A 9,222-nucleotide genomic window follows, 5' to 3' on the forward strand; every position below is an offset into this window, starting at 1 on the left:
ACTTTTAAACAATAATTGCTCTACTCCAGCCAAACACCACAGAAAACATCATGGCTCCACCCATCCACTCCTATGCCAGCAAAGGTAGAGGGGGAAACCTAGACTTCTACACTCATGAGTCTTTCCCAACACCCCCACTAGGACTGTATCAGAGAAGGCCAAGTATGGAGCAGGCCAGTGTCAGTAGAGACACATGGGGAGCTAAAACTCTCATCCCTATTCTGCAATAGCAAGAAACTCTTCCCTACTCTGGTGTCATTGGGGGCTGAGTGGAAAACCTGGACGTCTATACCCATCTGGCAATAATGACATACCCTCCCACCTTCCCTGTCAGAGCAATGTCAAATAAAGCCAGCTAAAACAGAATGTTTAGATAAGATCCAGAGTATCATTAGATAGTACAAAAATTTCCAGGTTTCAATTGAAAATCTTTCATCATACCAAAAACCAGGAAGATCTCAAACTGAATGAAAAAAGACAATCAATGGATGCCAACACCAAGCTGACAAAGGTGTTAGAAGCATATGACAAAGAGTTTAAAGCAGCCATGATAAAAAAGTTTCAATGAGCAATTACAAATATGCTTGAAACAAATGAAAACAACAAAGCCTTGGTGAAGAAATAAAATATATCAAGAAGAACCAAAAGGACATTTTAGAACTAAAAAATACAATAGGAGAAATAAAAAGCTATTTAGATGGGCTCAACAGCAGAGTGGAAGGAACATAAGAAAGAAATCAGTGAACTAGAAGATAGAACAATAGAAATTACCCAATCCTAACAACAGGGAGAAACCAGACTAGGAAAAAAAAAAAAAAAAAGGAGAAGGTTTCAAGATGGCTCTCATGAACACAACAACAAATGTACAACTATTATATATATGGAATAATTCCTTCAGAAAGGAAACTGGATGAACAGAGTCCCCACAACAAAGGGTAAAAGACAGCATCAAGATGGTAGGAGAAACGGAGATACAGACTTGCCAAAGAAAAAACCACACCCCAACCATGGTGATCCACAGATGGGAGGGATTACAAAGGTATGTTTATTTTCCCTGAGGAGTGAGGGATATGAGCTCAACATCAGACACATTAACCCATAGATCCTGCACAAAAGAGACAAGCCCCCAAAACACCTGACTTTGAAAACAAATGGGGAATATATCTAGGAAAACTATAGAACTCAATGGAACAGAAAACCCACTCTTAAAAGAGCTTGCTCACAGTCTCACTCAACCCAAAAACCAGCACAAAAACACCAGATTGAAAAGCACCTGGACCATAGGTGAATGTGACCCAACTACTAATCTTGAAGAATCTGCTGGGTAGTCAAGAACCTGTTGGGATGCTCCCTGGGGACTGAGACACTGGTGGAAATTATTTTTGCAATCCCAGGCTACCTTGCTAATACTGAAGCTGGCAGGCGCAAATTTGAAATTATCCATCTAACCTGTTAGCACCTGTAAGTGCACCTCGCCAAGGGCCCTGCACATGCCTGTGCCTCAGCTGGGCTTCACAGCCTGCTGGGTGATAAGCCTGCCCACCAGCACCTGGTAGCAGCCATGTCCAGGCCCTGCAGCTAGGGGCCATCCTCACCCACCAGAATGCCACAGCAGCAGTGGCAACCCCACCACAAAGGAAGGTGGACACAACCTACATAAGGGACACTCTTTGAGTGCCTGGCTCTGTGGCTGGTGAGACTGCACTTCTGAGCCCCAGAGGACATCTCCTACATAAGCCACTCCTTCAAGATTGAGAGAGGTAGATGATTTATCTACTACATAGAAACAAACACAGAGAATTAGGCAAAATGAGGAGATGAAGGAATATGTTCCAACTGAAAGAACAAGATGAAACCTCAGAAAAAGAACCAAGTGAAACAGACGTAAGCAATCTACCCAGTAAAGGGTTCAAAGTAATGTTCTAAACCCCAGTGAACTTGGGAGATGAATGGACAAACACAGTGAGTACTTCAAAAAAGAGATAGAAGCTGTAAGAAAATACCAAAGAGAAGTTATAACTGAACAGAAAAATACACTAGAGGGGTTCAACAACAGACTGGATAAGGTAGAAGAATGAATCCGTGAGCTGGAAGACAAAGCAATGGAACTCACTCAGACAGGGCAGGAAAACTTTTAAAAAGAATTTTAAAAAGTAAAGATAGATTAAGGAATCTCTGAGATAACATCAAGCAGAATAACATTCACATTACAGAGATGGCAGAAGGAGGAAAGACAAAGAGAGAGATCTAGAAAAATTATTTGAAGAAATAGTGGCTGAAAACATCCATAATCTGGGGAAAGAAACACACCTCCAGGTCCAGGAAGCTCTGGGAGTTCCAAATAAGAGGAACCTAAGCAGAAACACACCAAGACACATTATAATTAAAATGGTAAAAGTTAAGGATAAAGTAGGAATCCTAAAATCAGCAAGAGAAAAACAACTTGTTATGTGCAAGGGAAACCCTGTAAGTCTATCAACAGATTTTTCAGCAGAAACTCTTCAGACCAGAAGGGAGTGGCATGACATATTCAAAGTGCTAAAAGGAAAAAACTTCCAACCAAGAATTCTCTACCCAGCAAATTTATCATTAAAAATTGCAGGATAGATTAAGTGTTTCCCAGGTAAGCAAAAACGAAAGGAGTTCACCACCACTAAACTGACCTTACAAGAAATGTTAAAGGAACTTCTTTAAAGTGAAAAGAAATGGAATAATTAATAATTAGAAAACATATGAAAGTAAAAATCTCACTGTAAAATGTAAATGTATAATAAAGGTAGTCAATCAATTACCTATAAAGCAAGCATAAAGGTTGAAAGATGAAAGTAGTAAAATAAACTAAAATTAAAATAATTAGTTAAATAATACATAAAATAAAAAGATGTAAAATGTATCACCAAAAGGACAAAATGTTGGGGTGGGGAGTAAAAAGATAAAGCTTTGGAATGTGTTAAAATTTAAGTTGCTACCAACTTAAAATAGACTGCTATTTAATAGGATGTTATGTGTGAACCTCATGGAAACCACAAGGAAAAAACTTATTATAGTAAATACACAAAAGAAAATGAAAAAGGAAACTAAATATAACACTAAAGAAAACCACCAAAACACAAGGGTAGAGAGAATGAGAAAAAAGGAACAGAAAGGAACCACAAAAAGTGTCAGAAAACAGTTAACAAAATGGCAATAAGCACATAGACATAGAGTGGCTGAATGGATTTAAAAAAACAGATCCACTGATACGCTGCCTACAAGGGACTCACTTCAGAAGTAAGGACACACAGAGACTGAAAGTGAATAGATGGAAAAGGATATTCCACGTAAATGGAAATGAAAAGCTGGAGTATCTATACTCCTAACAAACAAAATTAGAAAAAAATAAGAAAAAGACAAAAAAGAGCATTACATAATGATAAAGTAACCAATTCAGCAAGAAGATATAACATTTATAAATGTATATTCATCCAACATAGACGCACCAAGATGCATAAAGCAAATATTAATGAACTTAAAGGGAGAAATTGAAAGCAATACAGTAATAGTAGGGGATTTTAATACCCCACTTATATCAATGGTGAGATCATCCAGATAGAAAATCGATAAGGAAACATCGGACTTAAACAACTTAATAGATATATACATAATGGTCCACCCAAAGGTAGTAGGACATGCATTTTTTCTCAAGTGCACATGGAACATTCTCCAGGATAGATCACACCTTAGGTCACAAAACAAGTCTCAGCAAATTCAAGAAAACTGAAGTCATATCAAACATCTTCTCTGACCACAGTGATAGGAAACTAGAAACCAATCACAAGGAAAAAAATGGAAAAAAAACCCCAAAAACGTGGAGTTAAAATAACATGCTACTGAATAACCAACGGGTTATCAAAGACATCAAAGGAGAAATTAAAAATTACCTAGAGACAAGTTAGAACAGAAATAAAATATACCAAAGTCTATGAGTTGCAGCAAAAGCAGTTCAGAGTGGGAAGTCCATAGTAATACAAGCCTACCTCAAGAAACAAAAAAATCCCAAATAAACAATCTAACTTCACACCTAAAGGACCTAGAAAGAGACAAACAAAGCCCAAAATTAGTAGAAAGAAGGAAATAAGAAAGATCAGAGTGGAAATAAATGAAATAGAGACAAAAAAAATAATAGAAAAGATCAATAAAACTAAGAGCTGGTTCTTTGAAAAGATAAACAAAATTGACAAGCCATTAGCTAGACTAACCAAGAAAAAGAGAGAGGGCTCAAATAAATAAAATCAGAAACAAAAGAGAGGTTACAACAGAGACAACAGAAATACAATAGATTGGAAGAGACTACCATGAACAATCATATGCCAACAAATTAGATAACCTAGAAAAAATAAATAAATTTCTAGAAACATAATCTTCTAAGAATGAATCATGAAGAAACAGAAAATCCGAACGGACTGATTACTAATAAGGAGATTGAAATAGCAACCAAAAAGCTCCCAACAAACAAAAGTCTAGAACCAAATGGCTTCATAGGTGAATTCTACCAAAATTTTAAAGAAGAGTTACTACCTATGCTACTCAAACGGTTCCAAAAAATTGAAGAGGAGGGAAACATTTCAAACAGTTTTTATGAAGTCAGCATTACCCTGATACCAAAACCAGACAAGGACGCCACACAAAAAAAGATAACTACAGGCTAATATCCTTGATGAACAAACATAGATGCAAAAATCCTCAAAAAATATTAGTAAACTAAATCCAACAACACATTAGAAGGATCATGCACCAGGATCAAGCGGGATTTATTCCAGGGATGCTAAGATGGTTCATCATCAGCAAATCAATCAACATGAGACATCACATTAACAAAATGAAAACTAAAAATCATATGATCATCTCAATAGATGCAGAAAAAGCATTTAACAAAATTAAACATTCACTTATGATTAAAACTCTCACCAAAGTGGTGCAATGAACACCACTTTGTGGTACATGACTCTTTTTGAATTATGGTTTTTTCAGGGTATATGCCCAGTAGTGGGATTGCTGGGTCATATGATAGTTCTATTTTTAGTTTTTTAAGGAACCTCCATACTGTTCTCCATAGTGGCTGTATTAAATTACATTCCCACCAACAGTGCAAGAGCCAGGACATGGAAGCAACCTAAGTGCCCATCAACAGATGAATGGATAAAGAAGATGTGGCACATATATACAGTGGAATATTACTCAGCCATAAAAAGAAACGAAATTGAGTTATTTGTAGTGAGGTGGATGGACCTAGAGTTGGTCACACAGAGTGAAGTAAGTCAGAAAGAGAAAAACAAAGCCCATATGCTAACACATATATATGGAATCTAAAAAAAAAAAATGGTTCTGAAGAACCTAGGGGCAGGACAGGATTAAAGATGCAGATGTAGGGAATGGACTTGAGGACACGGAGAGGGGGAAGGGTAAGCTGGGACAAAGTGAGAGAGTGGCATTGACATATATGCACTACCAAATGTAAAATAGATAGCTAGTGGGAAGCAGCCACATAGCACAGGAGATCAGCTCGGTGCTTTGTGACCACCTAGAGGGGTGAGATAGGGAGGATTGGAGGGAGACACAAGAGGAAGGGGATATGGGGATACATGTATATGTATAGCCCATTCACTTTGCTATACAGCAGCAACTAACACAACAATGTAAAGCAATTATATGCTAGTAAAGATGTTAAAAAAAAAACTCTCATCAAAGTGGGTATAAAGGGAACATATTTCAACATAATAAAGGCTGTATATGATAAGCCCACAGCCAACATACTCAGTAGTGAAAATAGTGAAAGCTTTCCCTCTAAGATAAGGAACAAGACAAGGATGCCCATTCTCATCACTTTTATTCAATGTAATATTTGAAGTCCCCTCCAGCCCCAGCAATCAGGCAAGTAAAAGGAATAAAAAGCATCCAAATCAGAAAGGAAAAGGTAAAACTCATTATTTGCAGATGACATGACCCTATATAGAAAAAACCCAAAGACTCCACCAGAAAACAATTAGAACTAATAAATCAATTCAATAAAGTTGCAGAATAAAAAATCAATATATAAAAATCAGTGGCATCTATACACTAATAACAAATTATCAGAAAGAAACATTAAGAAAATAATCCCACTTACCTTTGCATCAAATAGATAAAATACCTAGCAATAAATATAATCAAAGAAGTGAAAAACCTGTACACTGAAAACTCTAAGATATTGTTGAAAGAAATATAAGAAGACAGAAAGAAATGCAAAGATATACCATGCTCATGGGATGTAAGAATAATATTGCTTAAATGTCCATATTACCCAAAGCAATCTACAGATTCAATGCAATCCCTATCAACATGCCAATGGCATATTTCACAGAACTAGAATAAATAATTCTAAAATTTACATGGAACCACAAAAGAATAATAACCAAAACAATCTTGAGAAAGAAGAACAAAGCTCAAGGTATCACACTCCCTGATCAAACTATACCACAAAGCTGTAGTAATAAAAACAGTATGGTACTGGCACAAAAACAGACACATAGATCAATGGAAAAGAACTGAGAGCCCAGATATATACCTACACATATATGGACAATTAATTTACAACAAAGGAGCAAAGAACATATTATGGAGAAAAGACAGTCTCTTCAATAAATGGTGCTGGGAAAACTGGACAGCCACATGCAAAAGAATAAAATTAGACCACTAGCATACATCATATAGAAAAGTTAAAAAGGGATGAAAGGCTTGAATGTAGTACATGAAATGATAAAATTTCTAGGCAAAAAGCATAGGCAGTAACCTCACTGACATGGGTCTTAGTGATGTTTTTGTGGCTCTAATTTCAAATCAAGGACAACAAAAACAAAAATAAACAAATGGGACTATACCAAACTAAACAGGTTCTGCATAGTGAAGGAATCCATTATCAAAATGAAAAGGCAACCTACTAAATGGGAGAAGATATTTGTAAATCATATATCTGACAAGTACTAATATCCAAAATATATAAAGAACTCATATAACTCAACAACAAAAAGACAAACATCTAGGTTAAAAATGGGTAGAGAATCTGAATAGACATTTGTCCAAAGAAGACATGGAGATGGCTAACAACCACATGAAAAGATGTTTAACATCATCGATTATCAGGTAAATTCAAATCAAAACCACAATAAGATATCTCTTCACACCTATTAGAATGGTTATCAAAAAGACAAGGAATAACAAACGTTGGAGAGGATGTGGAGAAAAGGGAACACTCATACACTGTTGGTGGGAATGTAGATTGGTTCAGCCCTGTGGGAAAAAGTATGGAGATTTTTCAAAAAATTAAGAATAGAACTACCATATGACCCAGGTATTCCACTTCTGGGTATTTATCTGAAGAATATAAAAACACTAATTTGAAAAGATATATGCACCCCTATGTTCATTGCAGCATTGTTTACAATAGACACGATATGGAAACAACCTAAGTGCCATTCACAGATAAATGGATAAAGAAGATAACAGATAATAGATAAACATATATATAAAATAAATATATATAAATATATATCTATATATGTGTGTGTGTGTGTTTTAATGGAATACTACTCAGCCATAAAAAGGAATGAAATCCTGTGATTTGTGACAACATGGATTGACCTTGAGGGTATTATGCTAAGTAAAATAAGGCAGACAGAGAAAGACAAATACCATATGATTTCACTCATATGTGGAATATAAAACAAACAAATAAAATAAATGAAAACAAACTCATAGATGCAGAGAACCAAATAGTGGTTACCAGAGGGTAAGGGGGTTTAGGGTGGGTGAAACGCAAAAGGAGTCAACTGTGTGCTGATGGATGGTAACTAGTCTTATGGTAGTGATCACTCTGTAGTGTACACAGATGTTGAACTATAATGCTGTACACCTGAAAATTATATAATTAAAAAAATATCAGAGCCCCAGAGACCTGTGGGACTATCACCAAAAAAAAAAAATGTAACATTTGTATCATCAGAATCCCGGAAGTTGAGAAAGCTAGGGCAGGGCTGAAAAATTACTCTAAGAAAGAACTGTTAAAAAGTTCTAAACTTTGGCAAGAAAAATAACCTATAGAATTTAGCAATATATAAAAATAATTATACACCAGGACCAAGTGGGATTTATTCCAAGGAAGCAAGGCTGTTCAATATTTGAAAATCAGTCAATGTAATCTACCTTATTGACAGGCTAAAGAAGAAAAATCACATGATGGTATTAATTGGTGCAGAAAAGGCATTTGCCAAAATTTAAGACTTATTCATGATAAAAACTCTCTGGGAAATAGGAATGGTGTAGGAGAACTTCCTACACTTGATCAAGTTTTTTGTAGATGCTCTTTATCAAGTTGAACATGAAAGACTGAATGTTTTCCCACTAATATCAGGAACAAGGCAGGGATGTCTGCTCTCAACACGCTTAATCAACATAGTGCTGGAAATTCTAGGCAGTCTAGTAAGGCAAGAAAAGGAAGTAAAAGGCATATAGATCTGAAAGGAAGAAGTAAGCCTGTCCCTATTTGCAGATGATATAATTATCTACGTGGACAATCCCAAGGAATCAACAACAAAAAAACTCCTAGAACTAAAAAGGGACCAATAAATTCCTCATTTTGTTTAAGTGAATTTGACTTGGGTTTTTCTCATGTGTAACTCAGTCATTTATTTATTTATTTACCCATCAAATATTTATTGAATGCCTAAAATTTGCCAACAACTGTTCTAGGCAATAGTGATACGTCCGCAAACAAAGCAAATGCTTACTCATAAGGGTGGTAGTAAGAGATGTAAAAAGTGAAAACAGGTTAAAGAGACAAAAATGAGGGATGCTATTTTAGAAAATGTGGTAAGGGAAGACCTCTTTGATAGGACATCTCATACAATGAGGGATTTGGTAAAGGGGATATCCCAGGGAAGAGTGTTCTAGGCAGTGGGAACTGTAAGTTCAAAGATCCCAAGGCTGGGACATGTGTATGTTGGAGGAAAAGAAAGGGGGCTGAGGTGGCTGCAGCAGAGTGAGGGAGAAGAGGAGAGGGCAGTGGGTCAGAGATGACATTGTGCCAGATCATGCAGTTTCTTGTAGTCCATGTAAGGACTTGAGTTTTCACCCGGAGTAAACTAGGAAGTGCTGAAGGATGTGAGCAGAAGAGCAACCTGATAGCATTTATGCTGAGTCCTGACCAGT

At 36.3% G+C, this 9,222-nt stretch overlaps 1 protein-coding gene across 6 annotated transcripts in view; it reads right to left on the reverse strand.

The window, feature by feature from the left end:
* ERI2 (ERI1 exoribonuclease family member 2) overlaps window positions 1-9,222 on the reverse strand; it is a 68,052-nt gene that overhangs the window by 10,484 nt on the left and 48,346 nt on the right. The window lies entirely within an intron of this gene.

This window comes from Balaenoptera borealis (assembly GCF_965194805.1).
Source record: "Balaenoptera borealis genome assembly, chromosome: 16".
NCBI lineage: Eukaryota > Metazoa > Chordata > Mammalia > Artiodactyla > Balaenopteridae > Balaenoptera > Balaenoptera borealis.